The sequence below is a fragment of the Sus scrofa genome, chromosome 17 (assembly GCF_054392235.1).
Source record: "Sus scrofa isolate SSC_HxYL_T2T_F1_AM1 chromosome 17, Sscrofa_HxYL_maternal_Yorkshire_Landrace_v2.0, whole genome shotgun sequence".
In the NCBI taxonomy this organism is placed as follows: domain Eukaryota; kingdom Metazoa; phylum Chordata; class Mammalia; order Artiodactyla; family Suidae; genus Sus; species Sus scrofa.
The window spans coordinates 9,757,588-9,779,599 of NC_139399.1; the positions used below are offsets into that span (position 1 = coordinate 9,757,588).

General features: G+C 34.9%; 1 protein-coding gene and 1 non-coding gene across 8 annotated transcripts in view; both read right to left on the reverse strand.

The window, feature by feature from the left end:
• The window catches only part of SGCZ (sarcoglycan zeta), a 1,018,982-nt gene that overhangs the window by 658,028 nt on the left and 338,942 nt on the right, over positions 1 to 22,012 (reverse strand).
• On the reverse strand, positions 8,953 to 9,034 carry MIR383 (microRNA mir-383). Its single transcript, NR_049181.1, has one exon. It is a non-coding gene; the product is annotated as a microRNA mir-383 (primary transcript).

Consider the following 22,012-nt stretch of genomic DNA (forward strand, 5'->3'; position numbering starts at 1 on the left):
ATATCCACAACATTTTTCACAGAAGTAGGACAAACAATCCAAAAACTTATATGGAACCACAAAAGACCCAGAATTTCCAAAGCAATCCTGAGAAACAAAAACCAAGCAAGGGGCATAACTCTCCCAGACTTCAAGCAATATTACAAAGCCACAGTCATCAAAACAGTGTGGTACTGGTACCAAAACAGACAGACAGACCAATGGAACAGAATAGAGAACCCAGAAATAAACCCTGACACTTAAGGTCAATTAATCTTTGACAAAGGAGTCAATAGCATAATATGGGAAAAAGAAAGTCTATTCAGCAAACACTGCTGGGAAACCTGGACAACTACATGCAAATCACTGAAACTAGAACACACCCTCACACCGTGCACAAAAATAAACTCAAAATGCTGAAAGACGTAAATAGAGACAAGACACTGTCAAACTCGTGGAAGAGAACATAGGCAAAACATTCGCTGACATCAACATCATGAATATTTCCTCAGGTCAGTCTCCCAAGGCAACAGAAATAACAGCAAAAATAAACCAATGGGACCTAATCAAACTGAAAAGTTTTTGCACAGCAAAGGAAATCATAAACAAAACCCAAAAAGACAACTTACAGAATGGGAGAAAATAGTTTCAAACGATGCAATGGACAAGGGCTTAATCTCTAAAATATATAAGCAACTTATACAACTCAACAGCTAAAAAGCCAATGGAAAAATGGGCAAAAGACCTGAATAGACATTTCTCCAAGGAAGATATACAGATGGCCAACAAACACATGAAAAAGTGCTCAATATCACTGATTATAAGAGAAATGCAAATCAAAACTACCATGAAATACCACCTCACACCAGTCAGAATGGCTGTAATTAATAAGTCCACAAATAACAAGTGTTGGAGGGGTTGTGGAGAAAAGCAAACCCTCCTGCCCTGTCGGTGGGAATACAAGCTGGTACAGTCACTATGGAGAACAGTACAGAGATAATTTAGTAATCTATACATAGAACTACCCTATGACCCAGCAACCCCACTCTTGGGCATATATCCAGACAAAACTTTCCTTACAAAAGACACATGCACCCACATGTTCATTGCAGCTCTATTCACAATAGCCAAGACATGGAAACAACCTAAATGTCCATCAACAGATGATTGGATTAGGAAGATGTGGTCTATATACACAATGGAATACTACTTAACCATAAAAAAGAATGACATCATGCCATTTACAGCAACATGGATGGAACTAGAGACCCTCATACTGAGTGAAATGAGTCAGAAAGACAAAGACAAATACCATATGATATCGTTTATAACTGGAATCTAATATACAGCACAAATGAACCTTTCCACAGAAAAGAAAATCATGGACTTGGAAAATAGACTTGTGGCTGCCTGATGGGAGAGGGAGGGAGTGGGAGGGACCGGGAGCTTGGGGTTATCTGACACAACTTAGAATAGATTTACAAGGATATCCTGCTGAGTAGCATTAAGAACTATATCTAGATGCTCATGTTGCAACAGAACAAAGGGTGGAGAAAAAAAATGTATACATGTAAGGATAACCTGACCCCCTTGCTGTACAGTGGGAAAATAAAACAAAAATAAATAAATAAATAAATAAAGCAATAAAAGGAAAATCATGCAATGATCTCAGTAGATAAAGTGTTTAACAAAACCCAGCACCCATTCCTGATAAAAATTCTCAGCAATCTAGAAATACAAAGAAAATTCTTCAATAGATAAAGATCGTACATATATATGTATATGTATGAACCCAGGAGTTCATATCTCACTAGTGAAAAATCTGAGCACTTTCTCCCTAAAATCGGAATAAGTCAAGTATGTCTACTCTCACCATTTCTTTTTCTAAATTGAGATATAATTGACATACACCATTATATTAGTTTCAACTTTACAACATAATAATTCCAAATATTTGTATGTATTACAAAGTGATCACCTCAATAAGTCTAGTTAATATCCATTACCACACATAGTTACAATTATTTTTTCTTGTGATGAGAACTTCTAACATCTATTTTCTGAACAACTTTCAAATTTACAATACAGTATTATTAACCATAGCACGCTGTACTTTACAAACCCATGACATAAATTTTATAAATCAGTTTTTATGCATTTTGACCCCCTTCACACATTTACCTACTCCTCTTCCCCACCTCTGGCAACCACCAATCAGTTCTCTACATATATGAGTTCATTTCTTTTTCGCTTGAACCTCTTTAATTTTACATTTATACTCCAGGTGCTAAGCAGTGATTTCATAAACAAATTGAAAGCACCCAGACTGGAAAAGAAGTAAATATGTCTTTGTTTCATACTACATGATAATCTAACTAGGCTATTCTACAAAGAAGTTACTCAAACTAAAAAAGTGAGTTTAGCTAGACTGCAGGATAAAAGAGCATAATAAAATCATATATTTTTGTAAACTAGCAATAAACACTGGGAAAATATTTTTTAATTCAATGTACAATAACCTAAGATTTCTATCTATCCATAATAGCTTATTAAATTCTTAGGAAAAATATGATGGAAAATATTAAAGACATTTTATAAAATATTTCTCAAAGAAATAAAAAAAGATAAAAATAAATGGAGAGATAGCCTGTGTTTATGGATAGGAAACCTCAATGCACTGTTAACATGGCAATGTATTGTCCCCCCAATAGACAACTGTTGTATCAATAGAATGTCAATTAATACACCAGAAGCCTTTCCTATAGAAATTGACAAAATCATTCAAAACTTATGTTCAAATACAAAAAGCCTAAAATAATCACAATAACATTGAAAAAGGGGAAAGAACTGGAGGGCTAACACTATCTAGTTTCAAAGCATAATGTAAAGTTATGATAATCAAGACAGCATTGTGTTGGAAAAATCACAGACACACTGATGAATGGAACAAACTAAAGAGACCAGACAGACCTACATATATAGGGATACCCCTTGCAAAGATGCTTAAGCTGGAGTTCCCGTCGTGGCGCAGTGGTTAACAAATCCGACTAGGAACCATGAGGTTGCGGGTTCAGTCCCTGCCCTTGCTCAGTGGGTTAACGATCCGGCGTTGCCGTGAGCTGTGGTGTAGGTTGCAGACGCGGCTCGGATCCCGCGTTGCTGTGGCTCTGGCGTAGGCCGGTGGCTACAGCTCCGATTCAACCCCTAGCCTGGGAATCTCCATATGCCGCGGGAGCGGCCCAAGAAATAGCAACAATAACAACAACAACAACAAAAAAAAAGACAAAAGACAAAAAAAAAAAAAAAAAAAAAAAAAGATGCTTAAGCATTTTCATGGAAGAAGGATAATCTTTTTTAACAAATGGTTTTGGAACCACTGGGTAGCCATATGCAAGAAAACAAACACTGATTGAATTCTCTCCCACTATTTATAAAACTTATTATGGCTTTCTGACCTATGTGTAAATCCTAAAACTATAAAAAATTCTAAAAGAGAGCATGAGCTAAAGTGTTGTTACACTAGATCCTGCAAAGTATGATCCTTGAAAGAACAAACTGATAAATGGACATCAGCAAAATCAGAACCCTCTCCTCTTTGAAGGACACTGTTAAAAAATAAAGGCAAATCACAGAATAGGAGGGAATTATTACATCACATAAAGGATTTGCATTAGAATATATAAACAACTATCAATATCAATAATAAGAACACTAGCAATCCAATTAAAACTTTGGTAAGGACTTGAGTGCATGGCCGTGACAACTACTGCCACTGCAATGAGCCTCCTCAACAAGCCCAAGGGTAAGATGACCCCAGGGGGGGCTGTAGAAGTTGGGGGAGGAGGAGTTTAACACGGGTCCACTGTCCATGCTCAAGCAGTCAGTCAAGAACAACACCCAAGTGCTTATCAACTGCCACAACAAGAAGCTCCTGGGCCACGTGAAGGCCTTTGACAGACACTGCAACATGGTCCTGGAGAATGTGAAAAAACAAAAAAACAACTTACAGAATGGAAGAAAATAGTTTCAAATGATGCAACTGAGAAGGGCTTAATCTCTAAAACATACTAACAACTTATACAAATCAATAGCACAAAAAGCCAACAATGCGATTGGAAAATGGCAAAAGACCTGAATAGACATTTTTCCAAAGAAGATATACAGATGGCAAATAAGCACATGAAAAAATGCTCAACATCACTGATTATTAGAGAAATGAAAATAAAAACCACCACGAGGTACCACCTCACAACAGTAAGAATGGCCATCATTAATAAGTCCACAAATAGGAAATGCTGGAGAGGGTGTAGAGAAAAGGGAACCCTCTTGCACTGTTGGTGGGAATGTAAATTGGTACAACCACTATGGAAAACAGTATGGAGGTACCTTAGAAAACTATATATAGAACTACCATATGACCCAGCAATCCCACTCTTGGGCATATATCCGCACAAAACTTGCCTTGAATAAGATACATGCACCCATATGTTCACTGCAGCACTATTCACAGTAGCTAAGATATGGAAACAACCTAAATGTCCATCAACAGATGATTGGATTAGGAAGATGTGGTATATATATATATATATATATATATATATATATATATATATATACACACACATATACATACAGTGGAATACTACTCAGTCATAAAAAAGAATGAAATAATGCCATTTGCAGCAACATGGATGGAACTAGAGACTCTCATGCTGAGTGAAGTAAGTCAGAAAGAGAAAGACAAATACCATATAATATCACTTATACCTGAATCTAATATATGGCATAAATGAACCTTTCCACAGAAAAGGAAATCATGGACTTGGAGAGCAGACTTGTGGTTTCCAAGGGGGAGGGGGAGGGAGTGGTATGAATTGGGAATTTGGGATTAAGAGATGCAAACTACTGCCTTTGGAATGCATAAGCAATGAGATTCTGCTGTATAGCACCAGGAACTCTATCTAGTCACTTATGATGGAGCCTGATAATGTAAGAAACAGGAATGTGTACGTATTCCCCTAGGTCACCTTGCTGTACAGTGGAAAATTCACAGAATACCATAATTCAGCTATAATGGAAAAAAATCATTAAAAGAAAAAAGAAAAAAAATTGGTAAGATATTTGAATAGACAGCTCACGAAGGAAGGTATACAAATGGCAAATAAGCACAAAGAAAGATGCTTAACATCACTGATTATTAAAGAAATGCAATTGAAAAACTCGACTAGATATCACTACACATATACAAGAATGTCTACATTAAAAAGACTGATCATGACAGTCAGTGCTGAATACGCTGAGTTGCTGAACCTCTCATTCCATATAGGTATATAATCTGGTAAGTCCAATTTAAAAAGTTTGTCAGCTTCTTAAAAATTAAATATGCATCTAACCATAGGAGCCAGCCATTCTACTCCTAGATATTTATCAATAGAAAAGAAAAGTATATGTCAATGAAAATGCCTTTACACTTATTTTCAGAGCAGCTCTATTTGTATTAGTAAAAACCTGGAAACAACAGGCGAATGGATAAGCAAGCTGTAGTGTCTCCACACAATGGAACAGTACTCATCACTGAACAGAAACTAGTCATAAACACTACAACATGGATTAATCTCAAAAATGTTATGCTAGCTAAAATAAGCCAAATGGTAGTACATATTATCTGATACCTATTACATAAAATTCTAGAAAATGCCAACTAATCTATCATGAAAGGAAGGAGATTAGTGATTGCCTAACACATAAGTGGTAGAGAGGCAGGGCACCAAGAATCTTTGTAGGTCACATATGAGGTGCACTATTCTGAAAGTGGTGATTATTTCATGGATGTATACTTACGTTGAACTTATCAATTCTTACATTTTAAATATATGCAATTATGCATCAATAAAATTGTTAGGAGGAAATAAAACAAGCTTGAAATTGGAAATTATATAGTTCCTGGTACTATCTAGGATAGAAATTTAAGGTGTTCTTGTCTTTTTTTTAATTTATTTTTATTTTATATAGGAGTATAGTTGATCTACAATGTTGTGTTAGTTTCAAGTGTACAACAAAGTGATTCAGTTACATATATATACATACATATATTCTTTTTCAGATTCTTTTCCCACATAGGTTATTACAGAATATTGAGTAGATATTCAATATTGAGGACCATTCTACGCTACACAGTAAATCCTTGTTGATTATCTATTTTATATATAGTAGTGTGTATATGTTAATCAAAAACTCCTAATTTATCCCTTCCTGCCACCTTTCCCCTTTGGTGACCATAAATTTAATAGAAATATTTTTAGAGTAGGCACTTTAAAAAACAAAGTGTCTCTTTTTCCTTTATCATTTTAAAAATCACCTTAACAGAGAAAATTTAAGTTTTTTATCTTTTTTTTTTCATACAGGCATTGAGAAGAGTATGTTCTATTAAACAGTCCTATTTTGGATTTTGCAAATTCATATACCTATCTGCTCTCTTCTGCATATAGGCTAAACTATATTTGTTTGCAACACCTTTGGATGATTATATATCTGGTGTTTGCTTTATATCAAATAATTCTGTATTTCCCTACTGTTAAATTTCATGTATTCATGTAAAGTTTTCATTCAAATATACATTTAGTAAGGGCAGCTAAAATATGCAGGCACTGTACTGGGTTGTGAGGTTACAATAAGAAAAATGACATGGTTTTGGTTCTAAACAGTCTTTTAAAGGAGAGAGTCTCATGCAAATAAATAACTAATATACTGTATTATACATAAGACAGAATTGTGAGAAACAAAACGAATGGTCAGTTTGACTATGGAGTTGGTGGAGTTCTGGCAGTGCAAAAGATATATTTCAGAGAAATCTTCTGGAATTTAAATCAAATATGCTGAGTTTTGAAGGGTGAGAGTTAGTGGGGCTGATAAATACAAGGAAAAGAATATCATATACAAGACATGAAGATGCCTGAGATAACTTCAACTAAGAGATAAAAATTTGATAATGGCTGGTGTGTAAAACGCAACTGCCACAGAGTCTGACCTTTGTCCTAAAAGTAGAGGAAAGCTTATGAAGAATGTATGCAAGATGGTGACACAATCACATCTATGTGGGAGAAGAAATTAACATATTAATATTTAACTTTGGCTTCTTAAAATATAAGAGCACTTTAATCAAACAAGTATCAATAGCTTATCTAAATCTTTACTTACTAAAGAGATGGTCATAATATTTTACACAGGAAATATACTTTAATACTTTTTGCACCTTTGAAGTCATCCACACGCAGAATGGCATTTTTCACTTGTATCTCCTCTGTGCCATGACTGTCTTAGTCTATTGCTGAACACTTCTGGGCAGTTGAGGAAACACTTTCTTGGGACTCTTAAGTTGGTTGAAAAAGGAAATTGTACCCATCTTCTCTAATTTTGTGACTTTTCTTTCCCCCCCAAGAAAAAAGCCAGATTATGCACAGGATAACAAGTTTTATTAAAGGAAAATGAAACTAGTGGTGGGATCCTTGAAAATAAGCAGAAGTAAAACCTTTGACATAGGAAAGTTCATTAGGCCCATTTTTGATATTTCTTCTCAATACGCTTCGGCAATATATTTGTTCCCTCAGGTTAAAGGTTCCTTTGTCTTAGTGTTTTCATTTAAGAGTATTGTTGATCCCTAAACATCTACGATCACATTTTTAAAAGACACCATACGTTAAAACTTCTCTGGCAAAATCCTATTGGGAAATAAAAGCACAAACATTCAAGTGCAGTATTTCTCAAAGTGGTACAAAATAATACCTCTATATATTTGGAGCATGTACAGTATAACATTATCCTTCAGGTCCAAGAATCATTTGGAACATAGAAACACTGCATAAAGTAAAAAATATCTTACAAAGTCTTGACATCTTGGAAATAGTTGATAGGATATAAAATATTCAAAAATATCTCCAATTGATATATACCTACAGGAGATTCTGATTTTTCTAAATATTAGGAAAATAAGAGAAGCTATTGATTTTTTAAATAATTGAGTAAACATTTATCAGAATAAAAACTTTATTCAATAAAAGTTACCATTGGATACACATAATCCTGAGGAAACACCTCCTCAACAATTGCCTGAAAACATTTCTAGAATTATTTTTCATATCACTTAAACATTTTATTGACTTTTTTCTTATCACTAGGTGTTGATAATCTTCCCTACAAACATCTTGTCTTTTCCATTTTTATTCATATTTAGTTTTTGGCAACTATAGCCTTGTGTAATTATGTTGGAACAGGACCAAATTTAGGAAAAACTGTAAAACACAAAAATTTGTCTTTGGCTCACCTCCCACCTCTAGTGTTTCATGGAGTAATACCATTTCTCTCTATCTATCAATTTCTCTTCTGGATTCCCGGGGTATTGTTCCCAGATCTTCTCTGAACTCTAACTGAGGTATTAGCTCCTAAAAACATAGGTTAATATTTTTGTGGGGCTTTTGCTTTCCTGACAATGGGAACCAGAATGGAAACTTGATAATAGAAGACATGGTATGCACTGCTCCTGTCAGCAGCCACATTCATCATCAAAAATCCAACTCTGCCCTCTGAGAGTCACAGAATGGGTCTTCTAATAATAACCTGATTGTTCATGACTAAGTCAGCATTCATGTTCAAAGTAAGTTAAATGAAAGCATGCATATGTAAGTTTGTGCTATTTGCAGTTTCAATGGTTTTGCTCAAGAACTTCTAACTTCTGCCTATCTTATTTTCTCTTTATTGTATAGAACTTTCAGAGACTGGTAAGAGGAAGTAACAATAAAAGTGCTCAGGTGAATAACAATTAGGCGCTTAATGAAAAAGAGAGGCTTCTAAACACAGGTCAAACCTTGTCCTTCGCATCTCACCTGAAGCACGCCGGCCACTCCAGTCCACCAAATGCAGTTCCCTTGGGACCTACTGGATGGACACACAAGGTCTCATGAGGTAAAAGGCTAGGACACTTGCTCTTTCTGACCAGGCAGTGCTGTGGCTGATTAATATCTACCCAAAGCCACAATCACCTTCTGATCTGAGGAGCAGGTGACGTGGAGATTCTGAAGTGTCTTGATAAATTATGCAGGCTCATCAAACAATACACAAAGCAGGTTAAAAAAAAGTCAGTCACTAAAGTGGTTTGCTTTGTCCTTTTAAGAACTGAATCAAAGTAGCTCATCATCAATCTTTGACAAGCTCTAGCATGACAATACTGGGAAACTAGTGTTACACGGGTACCATATAATGAAATGTTTAGGAAAGGAGAGAGGAAGGGAACAAAATAAACAAGTTTGTTTCAATAGCCTTTGAAATTTTACTTTTTCCATTCTTTCTCTGGGTGAATAAAAAGACCAATTTATTCACAATATCCAATGCCTTTCCATGGTCACATCTTGTCCTAAGCCTTCCTTCCTCCTTGCTGACACAAATTATACCCAACTTTCAAGCATCTTTCAAGACCCATATTAAAGGATAAATGTTATACGCTCCATAATCATCCATTTTGTAACAATCCCAATTTTCATGTTATTCCTCTAACAATTGTATGTATGCTGTCTGAACCTGTATCTCTTTTAGTACAGTTACAAAGTGGAATTGAAATATATAATCGTTATTTTGCCTTTTTGTGTTTACCTCATCTCCTTCACTATTTAGTAATTCTTAGGCACAAAAACTTTCATCTTGTATACATTGATGCAAAGAGTAGGTGTTTTAAAAATTATGGGAAAAATGATTCACCATACCACTTCATTCAAAATTCACAAAAGAGGATGTTAATTGGCATTACATAAAATAAGTTAATACATAGGAATTAAATATATAACTTCTAGCTTATTAGAACCTACCTTGTTCCATAAAGAATTTAAAGCAGTGAGAAAACATAAAAATGTACATGTTTGTTTAACAATATATACTAAGAATAAATTAGCAAGTACAACTAAGTCATTCTTAAAATGAATATATTCAAGTTTATAACCTCTAATTTTGTATTTTGTTCTCATCATCATAGGAAACCAGCTGTTTTCACTAGTTGTCAACAGTCTTTCTAAATCTCATGATTATAACAAATGTACAGTATTTTTAAATACATATATATATACACACACCTATATATATTTCTATGTTACTCAGAAAAAAGGAGAAGGATTAAGTGGTTCTTCTGATTAAATATTTTTGGGGATTTTCTCAAGAACATCAACAGGAATTTTGTTTGCTTCTATTTATTATTTTTTTCACAAATGGTATGGAGAGAGTAGGTCAACTGACATCAGACTCCTGGCTGGGCACATAAACCCTTCAGAGCATGGCCTTCTCCAGTCTCCCTTTCCCCAGGCATCAAATGTCTATGGCCACTATTCACACAGATAGGTGGCAAGGGCACCCAGTTCTGAGCAGGCCTATAGTGTGGCCCTTCCTGGGAAATCCTGACTTTCACTTTATTTGGTTAACTCTTCCTCCAGTATCCAGCTTCAAGGTAATTTCCTAGGAGTTTCCATTCTTATTTCCCCCGTTTAGTGCTCTCTCTACAATTGGTCCCATCCTGGTTTACATTTGGTACCCCATTTTACTCTTCACAGTGTCCAGGTTGGATGATAAATTACAGCCATGGGGTTCAATTTAAAACCAGCCTTGACTGGATGGTCAACTCCTGGCCTCTCAACTCCAAGCACCTCTGCCAGCTACCTAGTGCCTTTTATCAATACTGATTAACTGAAGCTTACTCTGAAATCTTATCAAAAATACTGAAAGGAAACATATGGTCAGACTGTGGTTGTATTATTGCAAAGACCCACAGAGGCAGGAGCTTTAGGAAATTTTCCCAGAAATATTCCCCTTTTGGTTTTCATGAGCTTGAAAACAGAACATGCCTAGTAACATAACAGTAATGCCAAATTCCAAAGGCAGCCTTGCGATAGCTTTGCCAGCATATAATTCACTTGATAGAATTCTAAGGCTTTCATTTCTCATGACTCATATTGTTGGTGATTTGAGATTAGGGCCACAAAAGGAACAGACCCAACTTTTCACTAAGGGTCTACCTGAATTTTGCAAGACATTTTCCAGTGATAACAAACAAGGCTATAATGTAGTTACTGACAATTCAATTTCTCTATGCAGCACAAAATTTCTCCAGAACTTTCATCTGAAATATTTAAATCTATGACTAGTACTTTCTGAGTTCAGCAAAATAAAACATATTGTTAACTATTTAAGTTGAGGGCAGGGTTAAGAAGGTGGCTGTGGTCAAGACATGAGTTCAATTCTTAGCACATGCCTTGTAATGTTTAAAATTTAGCTAAGATGGAGTTCCCGTCGTGGCGCAGTGCTTAACAAATCTGACTAGGAACCATGAGGTTGCGGGTTCGGTCCCTGCCCTTGCTCAGTGGGTTAACGATCCGGTGTTGCCGTGAGCTGTGGTGTAGGTCACAGACGCGGCTGGGATCCCTCATTGCTGTGGCTCTGGCATAGGCCAGTGGCTACAGCTCTGATTCGACCCCTAGCCTGGGAACCTCCATATGCCGCGGGAGTGGCCCAAAGAAATAGCAAAAAGACAAAAAAAATAAAAAAATAAATAAAATAAATAAAAAAATAAAATTTAGCTAAGAGATGATATAAGATTGCCATGTTATGATTCAATTAGAACAAATGGGACAATCGCTGTCCTGGTACATCAATAGCATATACCGCCATAAATCCTAAATCTGCTCAAGAGGGAGAATTTTGTAAGTTCATACTAATATCTGATGACATCAATGCATAAAGGTTCAGGTTTGAAGTGAAGAGATTCAAAGAAAAAGAACTGCAAATGGATAATATTACAAACTGTAGTCAACCCTATCTAGTTTCCAAACAACTGCAAACTACTAAAGCAATATCTGTCTGCTATCAACTTGGTAAGGTTTTTATAAAGATGATAATATCTACTGTTGATAAGAGTCTGAGCGTCCTTGTGATCTACTGAGAATGTAACAGAATAGAGATTTTCTGGAGAACAACTTGACAATAGTAAAGATTTCTACAAAATAAAGACTAAAACCTTTAGTTCCACAGCTTCTGCCAATTAGTCCAATAGAAAATAATAACAAAATTAAATCAGAGTCTCTGGGGCTGAGTCCCAGGAAGAAATGTTTCTTATCTGTCCCCCAACGCTGAGTAATTCTTTCATAGCAAACAGTCTTATTAACATTCTCTTAGAGTAATAAATAGAACAGGCAACATGATGGAAAACAGAAATTCTACCCTGATCAAGAAGACTTCTCCAACTCTAAAACTCAATTAAATTAATAAAACCAAGTGTTTGACTCTGTAATACAGTATTTCCTGGTGGGAAGAGAAATCTCAACATTATGGTCAAAACAAGCAATTTAACCATTGTACGTAATGAATTGTTTTAGATTTTTAAAAATAGTCAAAAAATAGTCAAAAACTAGAGGACTATGTGTGTCTCTGCCCTCTCATCCACAGTCCCTATTCAGTTGGTCTGCAAATTCTTCTATTCTCCTTTTCATACAATGTTTCAATCTGTTGCTTCTCTCTCCTTTTTAATAATGATACCACAGTTCAAATCTGTATTCTCTTTTAGATGGGCCTTTATGAAACTTACCGTCTGGCCTCTCTGGCTTTGCTTCTCCCCATCCTCAATTACATCCTATACTCTGCTACAAGATTCAAGTTTTGGTGGGGAAAACCATGCTTTAATCATAATACTCAGTTATTGAAAATGTTTTAATAGTCCCTGCTACCTATACAACAAAACACAATATCTTTAGCATTACATTAAAGTTTCTTTATCATCAGACTCAAGCTATCCTATCATGAGTTGACCTTTCTTTTCTCACCCCATTGTCTCACTTCCAGATCACTTCTGCCCCTTACTCCAGTTAAACCACTTGGTCGGAATACACCCTGTAATTCACAAGGATCCTGACTTTTTTTTTTTTTTTTTTCCCCATCATATCTTCTCTCTAGAAAGCCCCCCATACCTCACCACTTTGTGATGTCTACCCTTAAACTCAAAGATTTCTCCTCTACAAGTTAATGACTTCTTCCCCTTCCAACAGGAAAGGAGCAAAATGAGCCCTTGGAATGACTCAATCTGCATTACTGTGGTGACAGAACTGGGTGAGGCTGCCTGAAAGCGAGGGATGGCAGTGTTATTTGTTTGTTCTGTGACTGCAGGTACAGGCATCATGTATCTCTGTGGACTCCCTGACCTTACTCTGAGCCTAGCAGGATATTCAGAGAATCTTAGTGCACTTGGGTTATGTAATGGATCAGGCAGGAGATCTGCATAAAGATAATACTTAATCCAAAAAGTTAAAAACAGAAACAGGATAATCTTCTAAAAGGAGCTATGAAGCTTAGAGACTGCTTCTCTCCCTATTTTACATGCACTTAGGGAGCTAGCTAATTAAAGAAATTCTCTGGTGAATTTCCTATAAAGGGAAGAATTCTTTGGCAAAGCAAATAACCAACACAATTTATAAAATACTTATGGAGTTAGGTGTTTACAGTATCACGAAATGGCACATTAGAGACTCCTCCTCATTAATTTGCCTCTGTAAGCACTTAATTCTGAAGGAATCTCCAAGATTCTAACGAAAATTGGGTTGTAGATGATTTAAGTTGTTAATTTTGATATTCTACAGAAGAATGTTAATGAGAGTATATTTGTTTTTCTATTTAAACCTTACAGCATAGCATAGACAAAAGAATCTTCACAGGTAGCATTCTAATGTTAAATTTCTTTTGATTCAGACAAAAAAGCAATGAAAGTTTTCTGTGGTTAAAAAAAAGTCTATTGTGTTATTTATATATCTTTGATTTGGGAGCAAAAATTTGGTACTTCTTTCTCAGTCTAAGTAATGATAATTCTTTAAAAGTCTATTGTGAAGGTTTTATTGTTGTTCTCCCTTTTAAAATAATTCTCCTCCCAGTTGTAGATAAACTAAATTGTTACAATGGAATAAGACTTAAAGCTCTGGTTTTACTTTGAGAATTTTATCATCGACATGCAAAAGCTTTGAAAAGAAGCATGATTATTATTTTGGTACTATGAATATAAGAAAGAAAAGGAATACATACATACATACTTGTTTATTGGGCCCTGTTTTTCCACAATGTCAGATTCTTAATTTTAATATATAGCAGGTTTTGGGGGTGGCAAATCTGCCCAAGGTAGGAAGAAGAACTAGGATATTGCCCCTCAAACTGCAGCTTCTTGGTAAGAACACTGGTTTTTGTTTTGCTGTGTTTTGTTTTGCTTGTGCCTAGGATCCATGTATATATGGGTGTTTTGGCAAAATTATTTGAAATTCTAGACAAGCGAAAATTTCCACAAACCAGTTCTTGGTTTCAATCTCATCTTCCAATTTCTAGGCCAATCTTCATCACAAGTGCAATTTGTTTGATGTTCTCCCTCCTGCCCTCCCTTCCTTTCTCTCATTCTTTCTTTCTTGGAAAAGCAGAGATATGTTTCTAAAATTTTTGCAATGCATTACATGTTCAAATAATAAAGTTGAAATGCCTGAAAAAGTAACCATATGGTGAAAATATTTGTTAGAAAATCCTATATCACATGCAAAATTCCCCATATGTGAGTTCCTGCCTCCCTCCTTAGCACTGTCTCTATATTTTAGACATTCTTGGCTAATGTCAGTTTCAAGATTCTGTCAAACTGTTTCACACTCCCATGTCTTTGCATTTGCCATTTTCATTGCCTGGAAATCGTATTTTCACTGAATATTTTTACTGAAATTTACTCTCTGCAGAAAAATGGTGCTAGGTCCTGGGAAGACAGCAATGAAATGATATTCACAGTTGCTGCCCACACATGACTCAGCATCCTTCCTCCCTGCCAAACTCCGCTTATATCTTGCATTTTTTGTGCTTCTTTCTCTGGGACACGTTCCCTAGCCAGCCCAGTCAAGACTTATTAATCTCTCCTTTGAGACACTGGTATAGCTGTAACTGTCCTGATCAACATACTTTTTGATATGGTTATTTCCCATGATTCCTGATTCCCTTATGAAACAGTGAACTTGGTGTATCTCTTTCATTTTTGTATTATTAGTACAGTGCTTAGCATGGAACAAATTAATTAATTGATAGAATGACTAAACTGAGTAACTGATTTTTCTGAAGAGAGTAAATTGAATTTCAATTTGACTATTGTTTTACACATACTAATTTAAGCCTTTGCAAAGCACATATTGATATGAAACAGACAACTGGCACAGAATTTTAAAATGCAAAGTTACAGAATCTACAATGAATGTAATCTCTTACATGAGTATGATATGCTCTTACAATAAAACCTCAAAATTCTTCAATTTTATTACCTGAAATATAAGAACTATGATGCTCTTCTTATATTGTTCTCCAAAATAATCACAATTATTATGTGGTTCTCTCTGTATATGTGGGTATTTTTATTACAATGGTGGTTGCTATTAATATCTAGAGTGGTTGAACTCTTCAGAAGAGAAATTCTATTTAATCGGATATTCACAATGGTAAGAGAATCAGTATCTTTTAGGAAAGCTGAAAAGTTGGCCTTGGGGAAAGAAGACTCCTCGTTCTCCATGAACAGAATGCAGTTAGGGCAGCTCTTTAAACTATACAATGTCTGTATATATGCAATTAAATCTCAATGTAATCTAAAGGCACCATAGTCCCCGCCAGGCTTGAGTCATCAGCTAATTGTTTATGTCCTTGAAAATATTTTTTTAAATACCAGAGTAGGATATTTTACTGAATTAATTATAAATTCCTTGAAATGGAAGATAAATTCCTTTATCTTTTTATTTACCCTACTTCCTAGCACACAGATTTGACCACAGTAGACACTTAGTAAATATTAGTCAATTTTATTTAGGTTTCCTAATTCTACTAAAAGAAACCTGAACAAATTTCAATGATTTGGGGATTTAGAAATAAAATAGAGAATGAATTAATATAGTTTTTCAAATATTTGACATATTTTATTAACTATGCATGGTTCCAAAGAGCCATGCAGATCCATGCCATAAATTAAATGAAGTTGGATTCTAGGTCAGTTTAACAGAAACTGTTTTTATAACAGTAGTTGCCTAATAATAGGATGGATTTCATATAAGGTCTGTTACTTCCCACTGGTGGACATTAACAAAAAGGATGCCTAGAAGGCATCAGAGGACTATCTTTGGCTGGGAGGTAAGAGCTTGTGAGACGATAGCTATTCTATAAGTGCTATAAAAGAGAAAAGGGCATAGATGGGTACAGTAGTCCCTTGGTATCTGTAGGGGATTGTTTCTAGAACCCACAAGAATACCACAATTTTCAGATCCCTAATATACGGACCCTTATATACAACAGCATATTATTTACATATAACCAAGATACATCCTCAGATCTCAGGTTACGTATTATGAGTAAACTAGAATAATCATTTTTAGATTACTCATAATACCTAATATAATGTAAATGGTATGTAAATAGTTGTAAATACAATGTCAATTTTATGTAAATAGTTGTAAACATGCAGCACATTCAAGTCTTGCTTTACGGAAATTTGCAGATGTCTAAAATAATAGTTCTGATCTAGGATTGCTTGAATACATGAATGTGAAACTCAAATATATGGAAGGCTGAATGTATACTCAATGCATGTGCTGGTTTATTCAATTATCTTAATAACATGATGCCGTATATATTTTATAATCTATAATACATATCCTCCATGTTACTGAGTTGTAGATTGCCTCTGGACAACTTCAGAGACTCTCGAGTTCTGTGGACTTCAGGACCAGTTATAAACCACCTGAGAAGTGACCACACTTTGCTAGAAAGGCAGGGTGGCTAGAGTTCTGAAAAAAATTCCTCAAGTTGGAATACATACTACTAGTATTGGAATGTTCTGAAGCAGTGGAATGTTCACTAATTAAGATCAAGAGGAGTCATTATACAATAACACATTTTCAGAGTTAAAACATTTAGATAAGTTCATGGACTTAACTCATTGATGGAACAGGATTTCTCCATTCAATCAACATCTGACTTCAGTTTCCACAGGAATAAAGATGAGAAGTTAATTTTCATCAGAATTTCATGAGGAACCCCAGCTTCTTCAGCTGATCTTTGTTGACCAATGGTCAGATACTGTTTAAGAAACATCATTTTACTCTTAAAAACTTCTGGCCACATGGATACCTAACCAGGAAAAGAAACCTTAAAAAAGGGAAAATAAATTTCAGACGCATGCTTCTGTAATATTATTTGTCCAATTCCCTTCTCTTAAGCTCCTTGGAAGCAAGAGAAATTTATAACTTGTGGGGAAAAAAGATATGAAATTAAGACATTTATTCTTGCTTGTGCCATAGTCATAAGACTTACCAACATAGAGGACATAACCTAATTACAACAAAGGCTACAAGTAAAGGAAAACTGTGACTGACTTTTGGAATTCTGAAGAAAAAGATTAAAGTGTGGTAAGTGTCAGGGACATACTTTTCAACTAAAAATACTATTCATCAATTTTAGAACTTCAAATTTTATTTTCTTCCAGTGACAAAGAAAAATGTCTTTAGTAATAGGACTTTGTAGTTTTCCCTAGGAATAATTTAAGTATTTTAACATCTTTGAAAAGAAAATGGTCTTCTGGTTGCCAGCCTAATTATTGTGCTATACTGTTTAAGTAAACATAATAATTTATGTGGTAATGCTTAAGAGTCAATTATCCAGAGCTAAATATGACTTGAATCATAATTGTGACCTGGTTTCTTCTACAAGCACATTTTGTAGATAAGTTTAATTTCAATTTTATGAAGGATATTTGTAACTAAATATAAATTCTTGGGGTGGAAGCTGATTTTTTTTTTACTCTACTGATCTTTATTCAACAAAAAACTATTGGTTTAAATTTCACTAAATTTGATTTAAATTTCACTAAATTTAAATTTCACTGAATTTATTCATGTACTTTAATTAAAGCAGGACAAATAATATACTATAATATGTATTATATTTGTATTATATTTTAATATTATATTCTAATATATGTTTTTTCTTTATTTCCCCTAGGTGTCCTTGACATGCAGATCCTCTTCTATATACTAATATCAAATCTAGACTGAACTTCAAGTTTTCTTTTTAAACGCAATGACTTCTGGGCATAGTGAATTCCAAAGTGTATATCAGGTAGTGTACTATCTTCAGTGAATGCATACGGGCCTAAGTACTATTTTCTGAAAGCCAGATGGGATTGTTATGAATGAAACAAAATTCGCATCTATTGCATTAGAATTTTAAGATGACTCCCCTGATTCCACCCTCTTGGGTACATTCATTTTCTCCTAGTCATCAGTCAAAGAATAATCTACATACCTCTGTGAAACAATTTTATGGATGTAATTACAGTCCCAAATCAACTGATTTGATAAAGGACATGATTCTTGGTGATCCTGGCCTCATCAGGTGGGTTCACCCTTAAAAGGGATTTAGTTCTTCCTGAAGAGATTAAAGAGTAAGAGGGATTTGGGAGGAGAAAGAATTTTCACTGATGGCTTTGGAGCAAGAACTGAGAGCATCTCTTAGCTAAAATCCAAAATGAGAACAGGGACCTCATTCCTATAGTTGCAAGGAACTGGCAACAACCTGACTGAGCTTGAAAGAGTAGCCCGAGCAACAAATGAGAATACATTCTTTCATCATGCTGAGTTTGGCCAGAGTGAGAGTCTGAGAAGATAAACCAATCATGCCATGCCCCTGTGTCTGACTAATAAACTGTGAAATAACCCATGAATGTTGCTTTGTGTTGCAAAGCCTGTGGGAATTTTTCATATGGTAATAGAAAACTAGCTACATCTCCCATGTAGCTCAACACAACATTACCATTTTAGATAAATGAATCCTGTGGAAATGTACTGAGACTCAAATCAAAATAAAGAAGTGGTTTGAAGAGAATAATTATCCTCTAGGTCCATAATGAACTTCTTAATTAACTCACCATTCAATTGGGGTAAGTAGGCATCAAGTACAAAGAGCATGTATTAGAGTGGCTAGCAATAAAATCTCTAGCACTGTGTTTCAGCACTTTGCACCAAAGCTTCCTTATCTGTAAAAAGAGAAACTAGAACCTGATTATTTCTGAGATATCTTCCAAGGCAAGGCATCTAAAATTTAAGTAAATGGTGGTAAAGTGAATGAGCTGTGATAAAGTGGAAAAAATACAGTACTAGGGAAAAGGAGAAAAATATTTGGGTTAAATTCTATGTTATAAACAAGGAACATGATGTTACATAGATTGTTTCATTTCTGAATCATAATTCACTTGTTTGAAATTGGGGATAAAACCACCATGACTCAAAATTCTTTGTGAAAATTAAAAGTTATCATGGGGAACTGACTTCCGCAAGGGCAGTGAGGAGCTTGCTGAACTCATTTCCTCTCCAAAACAATGAAAATATGGACGAAACAACTAGTATGAGCCATTTCATAATCCTGGTAACCAACCAAAACACCCAAATAAATAAAATATTATCAATTCGAGAGAAAATGCTGAACCTCTATATGACATATCTATGACATTTTAACTTGGGGCTATTCCCATTCTCTCCTCCATGCTCAGTGATGTGGTAGCCAAAATCTGACAATAAAGAGACAATTTGGAACTCTGTTGAAAGTGCCATCCCCAAAGCACACTCAATGCTTCATGAAACATTTAGATCTCTGTGAAATACAAGCAAATGTAGAAATTAAACAACACTCTTCTACAAAATCAATGAGTCATAAAAGAAATCACAAGAGAATATATTTGGTAATATATGAAAACAGCATGATATTCCAAAGCTTATGGGATATAAGTAGAGCTGTGCATAGAAGGAAATTTATAGCTATAAATGTCTGCATTAATAAAGATCAAATTAGTAATATCATCTTCCACCTTAAGATAAAAGAACAGCAAACTTAACCCAAGCAAGGAGAAGGAAGGAAATAATAAATATTATATTAGAAATAAATAAAACCAAGAATAGAAATACAATATAGGATATGAACAAAAGCAAAAGTTGGTTCTTTGAAAAAATTTTTTTAATTTTTTTTTTTTTTTTTTTTTTTTTGCTTTTTAGGGCCACACCTGCAGCATATGGAGGTTCCCAGGCTAAGGGTCAATTTGGAGTTACAGCTGCTGGCCTACATCACAGCCACAGCAACGCAGGGTCTGAGCCGCATCTACGACCTACACTAGAGCTCATGGCAATGCCAGATCCTAAGTCCACTGAGCGACTCCAGGGATCGAACCCACAACCTCATGGTTCTTTGTCAGATTTGTTTTCACTGCACCATGATGGCAACTCTGGGTTCTTTGAAAAAATAAAAAAGCTTTTTGTACATTGGCGATGAACAATTTGCAAATGAAGTTTACAAAGAGACTATTATAACATAATGAAATAATAAAATTTCTAATAAATTTATGAAAAAAGTGCCAGGTATATACTGAATGCTATAAAACATTATTGAAAGAAATTAAAGATGATATAAATAAATACGTACTATGTTCATGGATCAGCAGACAATATTGTAAAGGTGGCAGCACATTCCAAATTGATTTATAGAGTCGATCACTTTCAATATCCCCTTTTTTTAAGGGGTGGGCAGGAAGGGAGAACAGGACTTGAAAAGCTGATTTAAAAATTATCAGGAAACAGGAAACCTTAAAAATTATCAGGAAACCTTACAGGAAACAGTCATAGGAAAATACAAAGAAACAGATTTTCCATTGTGGCTCAGTGGCTTTGAACCCAGCATAGTGTGAGGATGCAGGTTTGATCCCTGGCCTGACTCAGTGTGTTAAGGATCCAGTATTGCTGCAAGCTGTGGTACAGGTTGTAGATACAGCTTGGATCCCACATTGCTGTGGCTGTGGCATAGGCTGGCAGCTGCGGTTTCAATTTGACTTCTAGCCTGGGAAATTCCATATGTCTCAGGAGTGGCCATAAAAAAAGAAAAAAATATATATACAAAGGAAAAAACTAACTAAAATCTTCTTGAAAAAGAACAAAGTTGGAGGGTTCATACTTCCCACCTTCAAAGCTCAGTACAAAGGTACAGTAACCAAATCACTGTGGTACTAGCATAAGAATAAGATGTATATATCAATGGAACAGAATTAAGAGTTCAGAAATAATATCTTACATTTAGGGATAATTGATTTGATCAAGGATGCCAGAATAACTCACACAGAAAAGTACAGTCATTTAAGAAATGTTGCTGGAAAAACTGGATATCCATATGCAAAAGAAAAAAATCTGAAGCGCTCACACTACACACACAAAAAAAAACTAATTCAAATAGACCTTAGATCTAATTCTAAGAACTAAAACTATATAACTCTTAAAAAATATAGGAGTAAATTTTCATGAACTTGGGTCAGGCAATGATTTCTTAGTTATGACACAAAATAGAAGAATATATATTTAATTTACTGTATTAAATTAAAAAAAACTCTGGTGTCAAGGAATCAACAAATAATGTGAAAAGATAACTCACTGAATAAAGATAAAATGTTTGCAAATCATATATATGACGAAGGACTTTATACAGAACATACAAAGGTCTCATCATGCAGCAATAAAAAGCAACTAGCCCAATTAAAAATTGGATAAATACTGAAGTGGAGTGGTCCTGTTGATGTTTCTGAGACCAGAGATGGACTATAGATCTACCATGTCTAAATAACCCTTTATATGTATGTGTCTATTCGACTAGGCAAAAATCCTCATATCTGATAACATTACAAAGTTTTTTTAATGATATATTTTAGTGTCTATAGTTTATGTATAAGTGTGCTAACATGAGCTAAGCACCTATTAAAAATCAACTGCTTCTAAGTCCTGATAGTTACTTAGACTTTACTTGGAGGCAGGCATTTGATTTGTGTTCCAGCACACATTATATATTTTGAACAAACTTCTGGCATTTATTATCTACATAAAGACATTTCTTTAAAGTAACAGGGTTAAGATTTTAGAGATATAAAAAATCATAT